Raw genomic sequence first — 20,479 nt, 5'->3', positions numbered from 1 at the left:
AAGAAAAAAACACATTAAATTAATGTGTGACTTAACATGTAAGTTATCCCTTCATATCTACTTCCTAGCAACAGTGTGGAAGCAAACTCCACACATAAGACAGCATGCCTTCAACCAAAGGTCATTTACATATCAATCTCTGCGTAATTTATGCCAAGCAACATACATGACTATCTAGTATCCAGGTTTCAAGCTTGATCAGAAAAGCATTAAAACAGGCAATCTGGGTAGCAGAGTTTAAGAGCGATGGGTTTCTGCTTGTAAGCGACTGAATGGACTCATATATGGAGACCTTGTTTCTGTGGAAGAAAGACCGAAATCTTTTTTCTGTGGATGGAGCGAAGTTCAAGAAGGATCTTATCTCTGTAAAGATATTTTATCTTTGTTGAAGGGCAGAATCCCTAGAAGATTCGAGACCTTTTTTCTCTATGGAGGGTCGAAGCCCTAGAGGAGGCCAAGAACCTCATTCTGTAAACAGAAGGGACCAAAACCAGATCTACTGCCTAGATTGAGGAGTTCTGAGGTCTGTTTTGTTCACATCCATAATTATTGTCTAAGTTGACCTAGGTTGACTTGTGAATATTAAAATGTACCTTTGTTGAACTGAAGAATTTCTCCTAGAAAAGATTGTTGGGTTTTCTCTCAAGTTTGGGCTTCCTAGGTGAAAATTTTGTGTCTCTTTGTACGCTAAGTGCTTGGCTGTCTCTTTATGATCCTACTGTCATTATTGCATTATGGATAAGAACTTGTTGAAGAGATCATTGGAAGTAATTATCAGATTAGAAGATCATGAAACATCAACATGGTATTAGAGGGATGGTAAAAAAGCAGCCTTAATAAAGTTCTAGTCCAAGTTCTGTCAACAATGCTTTTGACCAAGACAAAGAGAGACCAAAATTTTGCCTAAGGCCTTAAAAGACTGTGACAAAGGGCCGAGAGGTCTCAGGATTGACCTCAGGAAGGCCTCAGGATTGATTGAGCAAAGGCCGAATAACCTCCGAAGTGGCCAAGAGGTGCGAAGTCCTGTGAAATAGCTAGTGAAGTTCTTAATAATTGGACCAAGGATATCATCAACATACTTATAAGCATTCTTAAAATCCTTTTGTTATTGATGAACTTCTAAATTGTTTTTCCAATAGGGATCCTTTGGGAGGAGGATGTTGACATTGAATTCTTAATTTGGATTCCATAGATCTCTAGCTGCTTACGAATGATAATGACATAAGCTGTTGTGAAAAATCTTAGCCATGAGCAGGTCAGAGCCTGTACCAAACTAAAAGAGTGGTGATACAAGTTAAATTGTCTAAGAGGATTTGAAATCTTTTGCATTCCTGTTGATGAAAATTGTTTCACCATTGATTGCCTTTAGCTTCAAGGATTATATCAGAGGACACGCAGATAACATTTGTGGATTATATCTTCTACTTGCTGCATGTTGTAATCTATGTACTGAAGGAATTTTTCATAAGCTAATGGTTCATCTGAGGATCTAAATGTGTAGATTACAGAGGGCTTGTTTAGGCCTACCTCTGAGGGAAGTCTGAGGATCTCTTATGATATTTGGTGAAAAGACCTACAATTGACACAAAGTCAAACTCTTGTTCGCTATCTATGCAACAAATTCCAGGTGATCAATGACAAGTTTGGACTACAGCAGGATAAATTTGCACATGTCAAGTCTGATGAAATTTTGGGCTTCGGGTTTGTAAGCCCTAGAAGACCTAAAGCAAATCCTGAGTTAATTCTAAATTTTGTGGCATTATTGAAGTCATGGCATAAAATCAAATATTTTGAAACAAAACCCGAGCCCCATTCTAAATTGATCTTTAAACTTTTGTTGTAGCGACTAGCGAGTTTGTGCTTGTTGCTATTCAAGAGTTCATTAATAAACTGATGTTTAACTTGCAATGGCTATGTTGAGCTCATAATGATGCCATTGACTGAAAGGTTGCCTGAGCTAAGGTGACAATTGTTGCCATGATGACCAGGAAGAGGTTTTATACTGCGATTTGTATTGCTCTATCCAAGAATCTTTTTTACTAAAGCCTGGTACTGCCAGTTTTGTTGAAACAGGAAGGGTATTTGGAAGAATAATTTATAGCAGGAGTGCTAACATTATGGCCTAACAGAAAAATCACTGATTTAGTACTAAAGCAACAAAATTGATAGTAATCAAAAGGACAACTTGGTACAAAAATTGAAAATCCTAGACCTATATTCAACATTATAGGTCTTGATTGAGGTACTAAAGGCTGGTGATACCAAAAAAAATGGAGTTTCCACCTCTTGCACCTTTCACACCATATAACTATTGTGAATGGAAGTGAAGGATTCTACTTTAACGTGTAGACTTTCTCTCAAAGCAGAAGCCAGAGGGCTTAAAGAATGAGACTTACCTTCAACATGTAGACTTTCTCTCCATTTTCATTGATATAAAACATGAGATACATTGCTGCTGGTGCACGGTCTTCAGAATCACTCCAAATGTGTGTTTGTATGACTGTCTGTGAATTACAACAAGAAGGATGAACACGTTGCCAGAGGGCTTAAAGAATGAGACTTACCTTCAACATGTAGAATTTCTCTCCATTTTCATTGATATAAAACATGAGATACATTGCTGCTGGTGCACGGTATTCGGAATCACTCCAAATGTGTGTTTGTATGACTGTCTGTAAATTACAACAAGAAGGATGAACACGTTTAGAGTAACAAAGGTAAAATTTTAACACCTAGTGGAGGTTGCTAGAACAAGAATAAAAAACACAAGATATGGAACAATTGATAGTTTTGCAGAAAGATCTTCAACAGAAGGCAGAGGTAGAGGCAGAGGCAGAAGCATCTCAGTTGAATGCTGAAAAGGACAATTTAGAACAACATTACTTGAACATTTGTTTAGTTTGATTTGCACTCTATCTAAACATTTGTTTAGCTTGATTTGCACTTTATCTAAGAAGAAGTCATATAAATATCCAAAAGACAAAATAATCAGCTGTGAATAAGAGTCATATATGTCTGGACAGGTTTGTTAAAAGAAACGTAGTGAACTATGTAGGAGGCTCTTTCTCAGATTCAACCCTTGAAGCTAGAGCCAAAACCAAGTCAGAGTTAAAGCCTGAGAGTTTGAATATAGCTAAAGCAGAAGTTTGAGCAAGAGCCAAAGCCAAGCGACAAGATCTGAAACCCACAGGACCCAGATTAAGCATGTGGAAAGTAAAGATAAAGATCCAGTTGATGGGGCCATCAACTAAAGAAGGAAGGTCTGATCTGTAATCATACTAGTAACTAATTATTAAAAATGGACATTAATGCCAATCCTGTAGCAGAGTAGCCCATAAAGGGTTTCGCGGAGATCATTTTTACCATATGCACGAAGGCATGCCCTCTTGTGTGGTGTTAATTCATGTCTCTTATTATTTGCATTTACTATTCTATCTACAATTGCTATTTATCATTACGAGATTAAATTGTTTTAAAAATTGCTAATAAAACATAAGAATTAGGGTAAAAGTGATTGTAACAACATATAACCATGGTAAATTAACAATATCAATGCACCATTCAATTTATTACCAGAACCTTAATCAATCACATAAAAAATCAAACACAATATTATAATGAGAAGGAAATACAATATTAGGACGGAAACCCACTATTAAAAGGCACAATACTAATCTTTAAATCAAGCTAGAAAATCTAAATGTATAATTTTGACCACTCAACTCTAAGTGCTTAGATCATCAATCAATAATCTAAATTCATTCCACAATATTAATTGGTAAAATCAAAATTGATTTTACATTATATGCATCATTACTTTATACAGCTCTGCCTAATTTTTAAAATTGGAAATATACATTATTATACTAGGACTCAGACCCATGATATAACATGGATATCATTTTTTAAATATTTCCTTCAACTACAATATTTTATTCTCTTTATTTTATTGCCCATTTCCATACTGGTTTGTAAAGAGATGTATCACATTTTTCTTATATTTTCATATTTTAGCTGTCATGTTAGGAACCAATGCGAAAAGTTTTCTTCACATTATATCTCTTTGTGGAATGCTGTTGGGTATACGACCAAAGTCCCACATTGACTAGAAGTGGGGAGGATCATGGGTATATAAGGATGGACAAATATCTCCATTGGTATGAGGCCTTTTGGGGTAAGTCCAAAAGCAAATCCATGAGGGCTTAGGCCCAAAGTGGACAATATCATACCATTGTGGAGATATGTGGTGTCCAGAGTCGTTACAAGTGGTATCAGAGCCATGCCCCGAAGTTAGCCAAGTGGATGAATCCTCGGAATACCGAACGAAGGTGGTGGGCCCCGGTAATATCACGATGGGATCCGTGGATGAGCTCGGTTAGACAGGCGGTGTGCTCCGGATTCTTCATGGACGTGTCCTGGTCCCAACACGGTGAAGAGGAGTTGACCTGGGATAGAGCAAGCTCTCGAGGCAGGTGGTGCTTCCATGTAAGGCGTGTGCTTCCAACGCATTGGAGCGGAGAATCCTGGTTGGTAGAGAGTGGACGGATGGATAATCGTTTGAGGGGAGGCTCGATGGTCCTTTGTTCGAGGGGAGGATTGTTGGGTATACGACCAAAGTCCCACATTGACTAGAAGTGGGGAGGATCATGGGTATATAAGGATGGACAAATATCTCCATTGGTATGAGGCCTTTTGGGGTAAGTCCAAAAGCAAATCCATGAGGGCTTAGGCCCAAAGTGGACAATATCATACCATTGTGGAGATATGTGGTGTCCAGAGTCCTAACAGAATGCTAGGACGAAAGCAGATCCTGCATTGGTGGCAAATTATGTGGTGGCATTACTAAAGAACAATAAGCCCGACAAGGAGTTGCAAAAGATCCGCGTTACTCAACTTCACGAGTTATATTTTTTTCTTTAAGATTTTAAAACTTTTGTGCTTATTATTTAATTAGAATTTCTGAAGTTATATCTGAACTTTTAGAGCAGAAATATTTCCATTGCTTATATATGTGCAGTTCCTGATTTTTTTTTACTGAAATGGAAGATAGCACAATTCTGGCATCTGTGGATAATATAGAATTTAGGAATACTGTAGATTCCACTACTACTATTGTCCTCGGTGATTCTGCAACATGAGTTCGTCTCCTCAGAATTTTGGCATTTGTGGATAATATAGAATTTAGGAATACTGTAGATTCCACTACTACTATTGTCCTTGGTGATTCTGCAACATGAGTTCGTCTCCTCAGAATCAGAGACTTCCTAGTGTTATTGTTGATGCTTCTTCTGAACATGATGAACAGGAGCAAAGTAATGATGAAGAGGCTGACCAAAACTCTAGTCTAAACACAGAAGGCAAATTGTTGACTCTCCATCATTTACACATGGTGAAGATTTAAGAGGTACTTGCAACAGGAGTGAGCGAAGTAATGATGAAGACGCTGACCAAAACTCTAAACACAGAAGGCAAATTGTTGACTCTCCATCATTTACACATGGTGAAGATTTAAGAGGTACTTGCAACAGGGGGTCAGGTCTCCTTCTAACTGTTTGGATATCAATAGGTTAGTAAAATAAACTTATAATAATGGAAAGAGAAATAAGGTTCTGGAATTTACTTAATTGTTTTACTTTCAGAGTTATATTGTATAAAATTTGTGAAACTACAGTCAAAATGAAGTTTAACGAATATATAAAATAATTAAACATAAAATATTCCTTGCAACATTTCATATGTTTAACCATTTTCAACCTGCAAAGTGGTTTACCAAACTTTTGGACCTCAGTGACGTACATCTCTTTAAATGAAGTTTATACCGTTATTTTCTCTCTTTTAATGATTAATAGAAGTGGACAGCAGACTAATTTGTGCTCATATGGAACTGAATACCCAACATGTAATGATGTGAAAGACAGCTTTTTCAAATAATTTTTTTTAACTAAAGTTGAAATGCTTACAGTGTACAAGATGTTGGCAAGGTCAATTTTCTACCCTAGACCCCACCAATTAGATTTCCTACGCTCAATGATGACAGAGATTACCGCATATTCTGCAGCTCCAACAGGACAACTGTTGTTAATGATAACTACGCCGAGTACCTGTTCAGGACAGGGTCCTGTGTTCAGCTTCACAAATCATATTGTCCGCTGTGTCAATGAATTTTTGCAACCAGATATTCTGACGGAGAAGATCCCTTATATTTAATTTCATCAATCCTATCAGGCTGTCCAAGAATTATTACCTGACAGAGAAATATTCTCAGTAATGGAGACTTAGAAGGAGATATCCAAACAGTCAGTACTGGAGAGTAAGAAGGAGATATCCAAACAGTCTGGGGATTCAACACTGTTACACACATAGAGAACGATCCAGAAAATACCATAAAGTTCGTCACGGATCTGCATTATTTTACATATATATTTTGGATGGAGATCATAAAAGAAGTCGGACAAATCTCGAGCCACTTATCAGAAATGGGCTTGGAGCACTGGATATTGCATTTCTAAGACCACCTGATCTTGCCTTGCCTGGACTTTCCTCTCCTCCTGATAAAGGGAACGTCATTTTGCTCTTACAGTGGATAGAGTATTTCACAGTAAACTGCCTTGAGACGTTCACTCAAGAGTTCAAAAGGAGCATAACCGAAGGAAAATGGCCCAAAACACATTGGGGTACCAATCTCCTAGCCTGTCTTTTTTATTCAATTCTGAATGGAAATCTGTTGGTTTGCAGTTAAACGACCTTCCCTTCATTGGTATTTCATTCTACGACAAACCCATTGATGATTTCAAGCGGGCCCTCCAACAGATGGGAGTGGTAGTTGAGTTTGGGTAAGGATGTGATGTTATCGCCAAACATATCCAAATGCACATGGAATTGCCAGCCATAACCAGACTTCACGAATATCTTCATAACTTTGAACGGAAGCCTGTAGATAGTAGCTCTGTTAAAATAAGGTTTCCGCTTGATGGTGGACTTGGGGGTGAATGGAAGGATTCAAAGAAGTGTCTAGTTCATGACGAAGATGCCATTTTTCACCGTATATTATAAATCCTGGCACAACTTCTATGAAGAGGAATTACTTTCTTTCTTTTCTTTTCTCTTGGTGTGTCTCTTTATTCCAAAATTGGACAATATTGCAGTCTGTCGCTAGATTGGGTATCGAGTGATAATCAAGTTTCTGCAACAAAATGCTGCTTAGTTTGGAGAATTTTTTTAAAGCACTGGACCAAACTATCTGATAAAATAAAGCGATGCCTTGAAAGAGGACCTCTTAAATTGCCAGCTTACACAAGCTGTGGATTGTGGAGATATCCAGCTAGGTGCCCCAAATGAAACCTTCATTCCTGATGACTTGAAGTTGAACGAGTTGTTCATGGGATCTTCTGCAAGCCCAAAATTTGTATGGCATCCTAACCCTTCTGATCCCAAGATACCACTGGACTCATTTCTCTCAATTTATATCCATCTTGCAGCTCGAAACATATCCCAAGAAACACAAAAGGTTGATATCTCTGTTTCAAATGACAACTCTTTGCAAAAGATTCCTGCAAGAAAGGGGATGGTCAGAGTAGGACTATACAGAGTTATTTTACCATATCTTGCACACCCTTTCGCCAAATTGCCACCTGATATAAGGCATCAAAGTGTGAGTACTCTTGTTGAGTCTACTATCTATGAAGCTACTGAACCATTTACAATTGAGTACTCACTTTCAGTAGCAACAAAAAATGGTGTGGAAGATAAGTTTAAAGGAAGAAGAACCAGTTTGGTGAGATGGGAAAAGTGTAAGAAGCGAATTTTGATCAAGAAATTCTGATCCACACAATCAAAATAAATCTATGTCCTTAGCAAGTGATTTTGCAGAGGCAATTTCAGTGGGCTTGTTTCCGGAGCATCCTGATCTTGTTGCAGGTTTATGTGAGGTGATTAAGTTAAGGCGTATTTTAGGTTTTGATGATGATGCAATAAATTACATGCTCCAGTCCAAAAACTTGCAACTATTAGTAGAGGATGAACATTTCGTGTCATCTATTTTTCTTAAAATGAATGAAAGCTTGTTTCCATCAGAACCAGCGAGAGGATTCTATGGATGTAGCTCTGGGGACACTAAAATCATCTTGAGACCAGCTAAGCCAATGAAATCAACTGGATTGTTTTCACTAGATTGTCTACTAAGATGGGAAATGCGCTTGTTTTTATGTCTTTAGACAACAATAAAAAAGCCACTGATGGCAAAAGTTGTCGTTATCTTTTCAATACAAGCAAGCAAGAGGTTTAGTATTCATCAAGAGCGACATTTCTATAGTGAATAGTTGACCATCTATGTGTGCACAATTCATGGTTTAGGCTACCTCTGCAGTGTAAACAGAAAATGATAACTGCCAATCACACCCAAGTTATACCTCCTATTCAATGACAGTTCTTTGAAAAATGACCAGATAACTAAAAATTCCATATGGAGGTCTTTAAAATAGGGCTTTAAAATAGATTCACTTCATCTAAATTCCATATGGTGGTCTTTAAAATATGGCTTTAAAATAGATTCATCTAAAGAAAAGAATAAATATTACTTAACATCATAACTTTCAAGAAACGAAACACACCCAAGTTATTTTCATACCTCCTATTCAATGACAGTTCTTTGAAAAATGACTAGATAACTAAAAATGCCATATGTTGGTCTTTGAAATAGTGCTTTAAAATAGATTCACTTCATCTAAAGAAGAGAATAAATATTACTTAACATCATAACTTTCAAGAAAGGAATATAAACATCGTGTAGGAACTCAGTAATAATACCATTAAGAACATGGGAAACAACACAAAGCGTCCTGACAAATATTCACCACTAAATAGAAAAATAAATTAACTATATAATAGAGACTGCATCAACAGAAATAATGTAAGCTAAATGTGCATTGTAAACTAGGAATTAGAGTAGAGCCTGGTCAGCCATTGATATTTAAATCTGAGTCTGTAATCTTCAAATTAAACTGTCCATTTGACAATAGAGTTAAAACTTTTCATTCCAATCATAAAATATATAACATCCGTCTAGCATTATGCTATTTTGATCATATATGCACTATGTTGAATGAATTTTGATAAAAGGCAAAACGGCTGCATTTGAATTTTGATAAAAGGCAAAACGGCTGCATCCATTTAATATTATTGACTTAAGTTTAAAGAAACCATCAAAGATAAAAACTACAATATAGAAAAACCTCCATCTAATAATGGGTTTGCCATATGGTGGTCTTTAAAATAGGGCTTTAAAATAGATTCACTTCATCTAAAGAAGAGAATAAATATTACTTAACATCATAACTTTCAAGAAAGGAATATAAACATCGTGTAAGTACTCAGTAATAATATCATTAAGAACATGGGAAACAACACAAAGTGTCTCTCAAAAATATTCACCACTAAATAGAAAAATAAAATAACTATAATACATCAGCAGAAATAATGTAAGCTGAATGTGCATTGTAAACTAGAAATTAGAGTAGAGCCTGGTCAGCCATTGATATTTAAATCTGAGTCTGTAATCCCTCAAATTAAACTGTCAATTTGACAATAGAGTAAAAACTTTTCATTCCAATCATAAAATTTATAACATCAGTCCAGCATTATGCTATTTTGATCAGATATACACTATGTCGAATGAATTTTGATAAAAGGAAAAATTGCTGCATCCATTTAATATTATTAAGTTTAAAGAAACCATCAAAGATAAAAACTACAATACAAAAAACCCTCCAACTAATAATGGGTTTGCATTTCACATAAGCCGATATCTACATAACTATTTTATCAGGTCCCTTATAAAATCTCAGTGCTATTTTTAAGTATGGGATGAATTGGACTCTTGCAAATAGGAGATAAGCATTATCTCTTGCAAAGTCAGCTATACACCTCAGCGTATTATGTGAACTTTTTTTTAATGAAAGAGTGGGAAAAAGGACGAAGTTTATCATAACTGGTAGAGCATTTGTAAAGAGAAGAAATGAGTGTAAGAAGTATATAACTAAAACTTAGTAGTGCTAAATGTAAAAGAAATCAACAGAAAAGTGCACAATAAGACTGAGTAAATGACTAGTGTTGGCCACCTACTACCCTTTTGCGTGGTTTTATCAGATCCTTTTGGGGAGTGTCTTGGGTCATCAACACCATACACCCAAACCACACTCACCCCCTACCATACAAAAACAGAAAAACCATTGTGAGAACGCAGGTGTCCAGTAAAAAATGAGTTGTGTTAAAACCCTAAGCAGTGAGGGCAGAAAATCTAAAAAAAAAAACAGAATAACAATCTCACACATGTTTTAACAATTTGAGAAAGAATAGTACGAGGGTTTAACCTCTGGAACAGATAACAACATATTGTCCATTAAAATGATAACATACGTACATAAATCTTATTCCAGTGCAAAAAAAATAAATATATAAACGTATTCCCTTGAAAACCCGAACGGGTAATACCAAACGGAAATGTTAATCAAAAGAAAACATAGCTGAGCTTTGTAGCTACAACGAAAGTGAAATATACAGTGGATAGTTGAGAAAGCTTTCACTTCTTACACAAAATAGAAAACGATTTTCGTGCCCCCACCACGTATAAATCAGTAATAACCTTGTACTCCATAGTAGTGACATGAAACTAAAACAAAAAATACAGAAACGAATCTAGGGTTTAATCTCTGCGACGAAAAAACCCTCCCAAAACACCAGGAGGTTAGAACCATAGGGTGGAACGGTTGTCGAGTAGCGCTGAGCCTGTCGGCACCCATGCTAAGCCAGAGAATGACCTGCTTGAAAATCAAACACAAATGCCATATTAAAACTTGCAATTTTAATTCATCTATAGCATAATATAGTAGCAGAGTTTACAACAAGGAGAATTACCCAGTAAAAGAAATAAACCGCAGCTGCCTCCAAGCCTGTGAAGCAGATAGGAAAATCTTGCGAAGTTGTCGCCTTTAACCAATAAACTGCAAAAAAAAAAGATATTTATAAGTAAACTCTGGGTGTAGACCCATAACGAATCTAACAAAGAGAAAATAAAGGAACGATGGAAAGGAAAACCCTGTTAACGCAGAAATTGTACTAAGAACGAATGATGGAGTAGAGAATAGTCGCTGAGTGGATGTGGTTTTAAGGCAGTGGCAAAATAACCTGGAACCCCAAGCGGAAGAGGTCGTTGAATCCGTGACAAGCATAATTTTGACAGATAGGGATGTAGAGCGAAACCCTCCCAAGATAAACGCCGGGAAACCACAGAGACCGGACAATCGGGCAATGCGAGGCTCCCAAATGAGAGGAAGATGCTCCTACCGCTCCTAATACCTGCCGAATTGCAACTGAGAAATACCTGTCTTTTTCAATTTCAATCCGATGATAGAGGTTATTTTAATCGTCTAACATCAAAATCAACGTCTCACAATAACAGGGACTTCTTTTCATAGGGGAACGCCTTACGGCGTAAATATTAAAACATAAGAGATATTTAAAATTAGAATGAATATATAAGTTAAATATATATACTAAACATATATTAATTTATATTATTTAAAATTAATAGAGTTTTATATATTTATAAATATGAAATAAAAAAATTTAGTATAAATATTTGTCATTATTTTATTATGGAGATTTTTAATTTATAAATAAGTTTTATTACAATATTATTTTCCAATATCATAGTTTATCAATACTACATCCTCCAAAAAACCATAATTTATTTTATATGACATTATTTTTTAATTGATCAATTTAATTAAAAGGGTAAAAAGAACATAAATACTTTGGAGACAAATCTCAACCTTTGAATAATCTAGAATATATTCAATGGAGGTTAAATTTCTACCATCCACTTAGTAATTATTGATAATTAAATTAAAATTATGGAAGCCTTATTCCAAAATAGACATCCTTATAGGGGTAATTATTTTAATAGTTGAAAATTTATATTTTTAATATATGCATAAAAATGTTATCAAATAATTATTGTGTAGGGTGCCAATCAAATGTGGCAACTATGTACTAGGGATTTGTACCTTCTCATCACCACATGCAACCACAATGAAGAGATGCTCTCTTGCAAGCAAGACTTAATGAGGAAATGAGGTCATAGGAGACGAGACTTGAGCATTCAAGGGGACTTGTCTATGGCCTCAAGTAGAGTAATTTTCCTCTTTTATTATTGCCTAGCTCATTACAAGTTAACAATTGTAATTTCATTGCTTTAGTTTATATAACTTTTCCTATTCATTTTGTTTTTAAGTCTCTTATAACTGTGGTCAACCTCGTTCTACCCATGGCTCCACATGCTTCTTGGAAATGCAAGGCTCCTCTGTGTTGTACCAGAGCAAAGGCTAGTCCAATTGTTGTAGCCTTGGCCTATCACCAAACCAACCAATCCACATTTGGAATCGAGTTCAATCCATAGAATAAGATGTCAAAGTTAAACATGCATGCAGGGAAGAGGTGGACGTGAATGTGCTGGTAGAGAACTTTCTCCTTGACCTAGGTTCAAGTTTCACTTGCAACATAATATTCCATAGAACTATTAAACTCTACCAACACACAAAGTTATTTGTATGAAAGGAGATCCCAATCCTTGCTTTGTTTCCCCATAGATAAAGTTGTTGTTGTTGGTACACATGGATCTACTATGTGTGCTCTAGTTTGAGCTTTATATCTACTACAAAATCTTTAGATTGCACCCACGTCAAATATTTCCCATTGATAAATTTGATAATGATTTAAAATCATGTTTATTGAGCAATCATTTCTCCAAATATGTGACTTGCATTAAATTCAACATGTAATATGCATATAGTAATAAATTGTAGGAATTGCAAGCTTAATGACTTGACACTACCTTCCATAGTAATTATGTTGAAATATTTGTAAGTAAGCCTTCCATCAAACACTTGATGTACAAAATCTACAACCATGGTATTACATGTTGTCAAGCAAAAGCATCTAGGCTTTTCAAAGAAAACAACCCTTGACAAAAACTAGATCAGAACAAGATGGGCAAGCACTGTTTGTTCTTTGAGCTCTGATTTCCCTAACTTCTATACATAATTTCACTACCTTCACATTGTTATATCTCATGTATACAAGAGAGAAACCTAGAAGATGGCCAAGGGAAGATAAATGTGCGTGGAGGGGGTAAAAATAGGGTTGGGTATTTTAGCTATAATCACCAAGCTCATAAGATACCATTGTATATCAATGGTAAATGTAATTAAACCATCCTGACGATGAGTACAATTTGTGACTCAAAACATTGACTTTAAACGTGGCACATGTGGATTCAATTCTAAAATATCATTCTTCAGAACTCAACTGCAAAAGTCTCCAAACAACAATTATAAAAATACTCTGAATCAATCCACTTAGGAAGACAAATTATAGTTATTTTGAAAACACCATTCAAATTTATCATGACAAGCTTGTCCAATAGTTCATTGGTATATTTATGATGGATCTTCTCCAATAGGAGCCAAAGTCTACAAGGGATGGTGATCTTGCAGCCAAGGCCTAGATCGTATCCACTTAATTCTTTCTTCTTCATTATTGAGGTAAATGAACTCTTCCTTCTTATAGTCACCAATTTGGGTTCAATTTGTAACCTTCACTCAAAGCTTAAAGATATTAATGATTTTAATAATAGGTGAAGCGATTGTGATATTGGATATCATATTGTTATCTTTTGGGTACTCCCATTTTATCTGAGTTTATATTTGTAGATATATAATAAGTTTAAATTCTCGTTTCCATTAATACACAATAAAATGTTTCCATTATTCAACATAGGGATCATATTTATTTGATAAATGATTTCATAAAAGGCTAAACAAAATTAACAAATATAAATCATTAAATCAAATTGCAAGAGTTTTTCAAACTAAGCTACCTTTTTTTGCATAAATTTTCCATGAAGCTTACATTAGATAAGGTTTCACAAGAAAATAAAGGACGAAAGGGCTCTCTTCTCATGACAATCTCCTTGTGACATATCTTCACACTTCCTCAATAAAGTTTTTTTTTCTAAGATTAATCTATTAATATAGTACAAAAAATAATTACAACGAGGTCTAGCCTCCAAAGTACTGAGCAGCAACCATCACAAAATAATTCAGTTTAACTGTGACTGCCCCAACAGAGGGGAAACTAGTCTAGGGTGTCCAAAAGTACTGAGTAGCAACCATCACAAAATAATTCAGTTTAGCAGTGACTGCCCCAACAGAGGAGAAACCAGTCCAGGAAATCCAAAAACCCCATAGGGGTTGACAGTTTTGACCAGAAACAAAATGACAATTCAGACAGTGCATTGATCTAATTAAAAAACATGAAATTAACCGAAAACTCCTAGTCAGCATGAGCATCATCGACCTAGCAAGAGAAGCGCCACCTGGCAGCCACGTGTCAGGGCTAAAGGTTGTCCGGTGCCGACTCCTCTTCAATCCTGCATGCGTAATTGTACCAGTCATCCTCTTCAGCTGACGTGTCCGCTCCCTGAGTTGGATGGGTCCTTTCAATGCTCCCCGATTCTGCATGCAGGTCGGACGTGTCACCTCGTCTGCTGCCAGATGCCTGAGTGTCGCTAAGCATGTTGCCTACAGCATGTTGACTTCCAGCCGGTGCTTTGCCATGCAGTGTGGCTTTATCAACATCGGGATGCATTTCGCTTGGGCTGCAAACTCCTCTGGCTCTTGGAGCTGCCCTATTCAGCTCTTCTCTGTGTGCACCCAGAGGTGCCGACTGGTCCAAGTCTTCAATGAAAGTAATAGTGACCGTAGCAGTGATGATGGGCCGGTATAGAGTGCTACGAAAACGAAATTGAGTGGTATGGGGTGCTGGATGTAGGGAGAGGGTGAGATTTGCTACGTGAATTGCAACATTCCGTCGTTCGGAACCTTGGAAACAGGTGCTACCCCTTCCGCTTTGAGTGTCTGGATATCGACTAGGGAAAGAGCCGAGAGGGTCGGGGTTGTCTGCTGAAGAATCAGGGGAAGCCGAAGCAGGGCTGGGAGTTGCAGGAGGACGGACACTTCTGCCTCGCGTGCCTCCCCTCCTACTTCTCATTCTATGATGAACCATGGCGGGATTGAAGGGACGATTAGCAGTCGGAGAGGTGGTGGAGTAATTGTGCAGAGGATGGACTGGGAAGGGCTGAGCCAAGACTAGGTTGCAGAGCCTGGTTTGTGAATAGTGAAATCCATTACCCAGGTCAATGCAGCAAAGCAACCAGCAGAGACAGCCTGTGATAGTGTGAGAGCATGGCTCAGAGGCTTGCAGGGGGCAGACACAGTGGAGCAAGGGGGGAGGAATACCATAATTCTCTGCATACTCCATTTCTATGAAGGAGGTGGAGCGGTCTCGGCCTTGGGGCTCATTTAGTGGCACCTGCAAGGTGTTTTGAATGCGCCTCAGGTGGGCTTGGGGAAGGACGCAGGTGGCCATTTGGCCAACCCATCCGCTGCCCTTCCGTCTCGTCAATTTAATTAGCCAGATAATCACTCGCATCCCGGTACTTCCTCAATAAAGTCACCTTGTCTTTGTATAATGTTTCCATGAGGTCAATGTTACATGAGCTTTGATAAGAAAAGGACTATCTACTCCTATAACCCTTGTTTTGCACTTCTTCACATTGATCCATCTGCCTTGGGAATGGGGAGGAGTCTCCATCATGTGAGAAGAGAGAAGTTTATCTTTCACAACTTGCATGTATACTTTTGTTGATGTGGGTCCCTTTTTCTCATCAAGGTATGGAGGTCTTTTCCACCATTCCATTAAGTGGGTTTTTTTTAAGGGTTTCCCTCTCTCACTTGATGGAATATTTAGGTACAACATTGCCAAATCCCATATTTCAAACAATATTTTTCCTTGAAGGCCACATGATTGTAGTCAAAAAATTTTACTTTAGGACATGCCAACTACCACTATCAAGATGTCTTCTTGAAACAACCTTGATGCAATGTCCATTTCTACACACAAATGGCATGTGTTGTGATAAATCTATCATTGGTCTTTGGTAATAAAGTTTCTCCACATTATTTCATATTAAGACCAGAAAGGCTACCTGATTGTAGTATAAAATTATACTTTAGGACATGCCCACTACCACTATCAAGATATCTTCTTGCAACAACCTTGATGTAATTTCCATTTCTACACACAACTAGCATGTGTTGTGATAGATTTATCATTGGTTTTTGGCAATAAAGTTTCTCCACATCATTTTCTATTAAAAGCAAAGTCTCAACCCCATAAGTCTCAAAAATCCAAGGAAATTCATCTTGGTTGTTGTTACAAAAAAGACAAAAAAAAATGGAAATTTAGTGTTTAATATTTTTAGTATAAAATATATTTTTAAAGTTTTAATTTAATTATTAATAATTATTAAGTAGACGGTAAAAATTTAATTTCTATGAAATATTCTAAAATATTCACAATAATTATATAAAGCAAAGGCTCAAATTTATCTCCAAAGTAGCTAGACCTTTTATGTCTTTCTAATTATATTAATTATTTAAAAAAATGTCATGTGAACAAGTGTAATGTGAAGTGAGTTATGATTTTTTTGACATGTGGTATTGATAAGCTATAATATTGTGTTTACAAATTAATAATTTGCATGATAAAATAAAGTAAATCTCTATGATTAAGAATCTTGTTCCATGTTTTTTTAAATATATATGTTTAATTTATGTATTTTTTAAGTATTTATTATTAATAATATTTTAAATTAAAATTAAAATTTTGTTAATTTTAATCATGTAAGAGATATGATGTAATAATTATTTTAATGTTTATTATGGGTTGATGCTTATTCATATTTACTAATAATTTAAATGACTTACTAACTATATCAAAAATATGACAAAAAAATAACATAAATATTTAATTAAATAACTTTAACAAATATATAAAATATTTTAATGAAAATATATAATTGGATAAGCACGTATATTTAATATATAAAATAATTTAATGAAATTTGAAAATAAATCACATTGTCAATGAAAACTAAAATCATCCATCCAATAGGGCATTAACATCAAAATGAGTAAATGGAATAAATTTAGCATTAACATCCAAATGAGTAAATGGAATAAATTTAACATGTGCGTTTGAACACATCTATACTATAAATTGAAACCATACGAGTCTAAGCGTTCCTTTGTCATGAACCAATTTTTAGTGTTTGATTTGCTAGAATGAATATGTGAACTTGTCCACTTGCTCAAATCTGCCCAATTAAAAAAATGATGGACACTTTCCTGGAAAACAAATGGGTCAAAATGTTTGAAATTTGCATTCTAGAACATTTATTTTCTTTGTATAACTGTGAAAAGTAGTTGGCCTTTGAAAAAGAAGTGCAATATGCAGACCATATTTATTTGTATTACAAGGGCAAAAGGAAGTCAAACAGAAACACCAAAACCAATGAATCTAAGAAAATGCCTATTGGAATACAAAAGCTACGGATACAATATTACAGTGATGTCGTATCGTACTATAATCAACCTTTACACAAATATTATACTTATGTCTCTCTCACCATCCACCAAGACCCACCAGCCTCCATTTTCTGCATCAATCAGACGCCTTCAACATAACACCTTTGTTCCTTCTGAGTGGGTCCCATTGGACATGACACCCCACTTTCCCTCTCTTAGCATTTCCCAAAATACGTGCTTGGTTACCACTGGGCTCTCTGTATTGGGCTTACCTGGATAGTAGGCCCTTATGCCGCCTCCTCATTGACCCAAAGTTTGCCTGCTGGTTGTCGTTGTTACCAGCTCACATCATTCCAGTTACATTATCCCGACACCTTCCCTTACAACACCACTTTATTTCTCTGGGATCGTAGCATCGGGTTGGCCTAGCTGTGGTCCTCCTTGCACCAATGAGATCAATGTCGAGCTCGGATGTATGGCCAACACGATCGGCCTATGTTATCTCATTGGGATCCTCTTGAAGCATCATAGTGAGAGCCCTTTGCTAATTGTTGGGGCTATATTACCGAGCGTGCGTGAATGGTGGGGTTGTATGGCTTCCTCTCCCATTGGTCTGCCATCCCACTCTTATTATCACGCATGTCACCTCGCATCATCCTACTTCCTCCACCCCGAAGCCTCCTTCGCTACACCACTTTACTCCTTTTGGGAATCATGGCATCGAGCTAACCTGGTTAGCAGGACCACTTTTCCACCAATCAGGTGCACGCTCTGACAACATGGTATGACTACATCACCTCGCTAGTCTTTTCTCAGCACTTACTATTGACTCCCCATTTTAATCTTTCAGGGTGAGACCTCTAAGGTGACATCAAGTGATTTCATCGCACCTTTGTGTTCTTAGTGGTTCCTTGCATACCTTCCTTTTATTTTTTTGGGCTAGACTTCTAACTTACGTGAACTGTGGTCTATCCCTCCCGCCAATGCAAACACAACTGGGCACACTACACTGTTGTCGCATCGTCCTGGTGCTCAATCCCGATTCTGAATTTCTCACACCCTTAGAAATATTCTGGGATAAAACTTCTAGTTTCCACCTCTGGGCCACGTCGGTACCCTCACGACCAATCACATTAGAGGGGGATCAAAAATTCACCAATGGAAAGCCTCCGCGACTAGCGTTTTGTTCAATGTTGAGAATAAGGTTTGTCCAGATTTTATTTTAAGATTACAACTTACCCTCCAACGTCGCTTCAAGATTTTTTACTCAATCTTTTCCATGGATCGACCAAGGGATATCAACCCTACCTTATGTGTTGTATCAGATGAGGATCTTCACGATCACCCCAAACAAGTTTTGATTGTGTGTTTACTTCCTTAAGTCGGTCATTACGATCATGGTTCTGTCTCAAAGGTCTGACAAACCTCTAGATAAATGTGAGGGATTCATGCCCACATTGATGGTTAATTAAGGCATCCTATGGTGCTACCCCTCCTTATCTTGGGAAAAATACCCTCCAACAAGTTCCTAGCCCATCTGCATTTCACGTTCTCGAACAAGGAATTTCACAGATGCTAGCGTAGGCGCCCTTACGGCCCTTACCTACTGTTGTCACTCACTCCAAAAAGTGTTTTCAAGTTTCCCAAAGCGTAAAAGAGAAGTAAATCTTGCAGTCATCTCCCAAACCGCAAAAGCACTCAAAGCTAAATTGAACCCTCTCCATTAGATAGTCTTTGGAATTAACTTTCTAAAGGTATATGGAACTCCTAAAATGGACCTCGGAATTAGAATATATGGCATGTTAAATATGGGGTTTTGTCACCTTTGAAAGGAGGAAAGAAGAGCATATTAGAGGTTCGGGAGCATATCGCAAATCGAAAATAAGAGGTCTAAGGCAATGATGAGGAAATCAGAGGATTGGCGTGAAATTAGTGATCAGTGATCGCTAATATTGCAAATCGACGGATCGATAATTTCTCATCCATTGCACATGGCATATCGTAGGTTCCAGCGACATGGCGTATCGGTGATCAGTGATCGCAGTAGCGTAAGACATGTCAGAAATCGGTAATCAGCTATCTTAAAGTGATCACTATGAAGAAATTGCGAGAAAACAACGTCGATGGTCTTAAAATGCAGGGAAAGGCCGAAACGCATTTAACAAAGAAATTCAACACAAAAGCAAGTTCAGGGAAGCCTTTTCTCTCTCCTCCATGGGGCCACGTGGCAAAGTATTATTGGAGCCAGTAAAGACATGGTGGTGCTAATGTCAGTATGACGTGGTAATATGGCAGACACGTGGCATGCAGAGTCAACGTGTTGAGGGGTCATAGGGGGCCAAAACAGGGTGACACGTGTCATGACTCACAAGGTGACACATGGCAGAGGATGAGGTCACATCAGAGATCACAAATCGGCGCTTGCACGTTGAGGCATGTTGTTACCTCAAAGTTAAAACCCCAATTACAATCTGCCGATAAAGGGGCTTTGATAAGGGGGCTAGCCCACTAATCTAGGTGGCTCCACACACATGCAGAAGTCCTAGAGGACTAAAAAAGGGTCAAAATTCAAAGTGGTGAGATTGCTCCCAAACCAACACCAAATTGAAGTGCTCGTTACCCTAATTCCAATGGTGCGAATGACACTCAAATCCGAGCTCATATGGAGGAGATAGATCCAGTCAAAGTTGTGGTCAAAGTTGGGCAGTGGGCTAGGTTTAAGTGTCCTACAAATTCATTGTCAACGGGTGTGGGAACTTAGCTCTCAAGAGAGGGTGAAATTGTTGCCTCTTTAATTTGTCAAATATCCCTTATATTAGACAAAATCGAAAAATATGACCTATTATATATATATATATATATATATATATATTAAAATAGGTGGCGGGCCATGACCCCCGCTACCTCCATCGCACCTTAATCCTAAACTATATGTTTAAAAAAGAAAAACAAATTATTTTTAAAAAAATGGGCCGACAAGCCATGACCCCCGTCGC

Source organism: Pinus tabuliformis, chromosome J (genome assembly GCF_031772625.1).
Source record: "Pinus tabuliformis cultivar Carrire ecotype Pingquan chromosome J, CPIR1, whole genome shotgun sequence".
Classification (NCBI taxonomy): Eukaryota; Viridiplantae; Streptophyta; class Pinopsida; order Pinales; family Pinaceae; genus Pinus; species Pinus tabuliformis.
The sequence above is the reverse complement of the archived record's forward strand: the minus strand, read 5'-3'. Positions refer to the sequence as shown.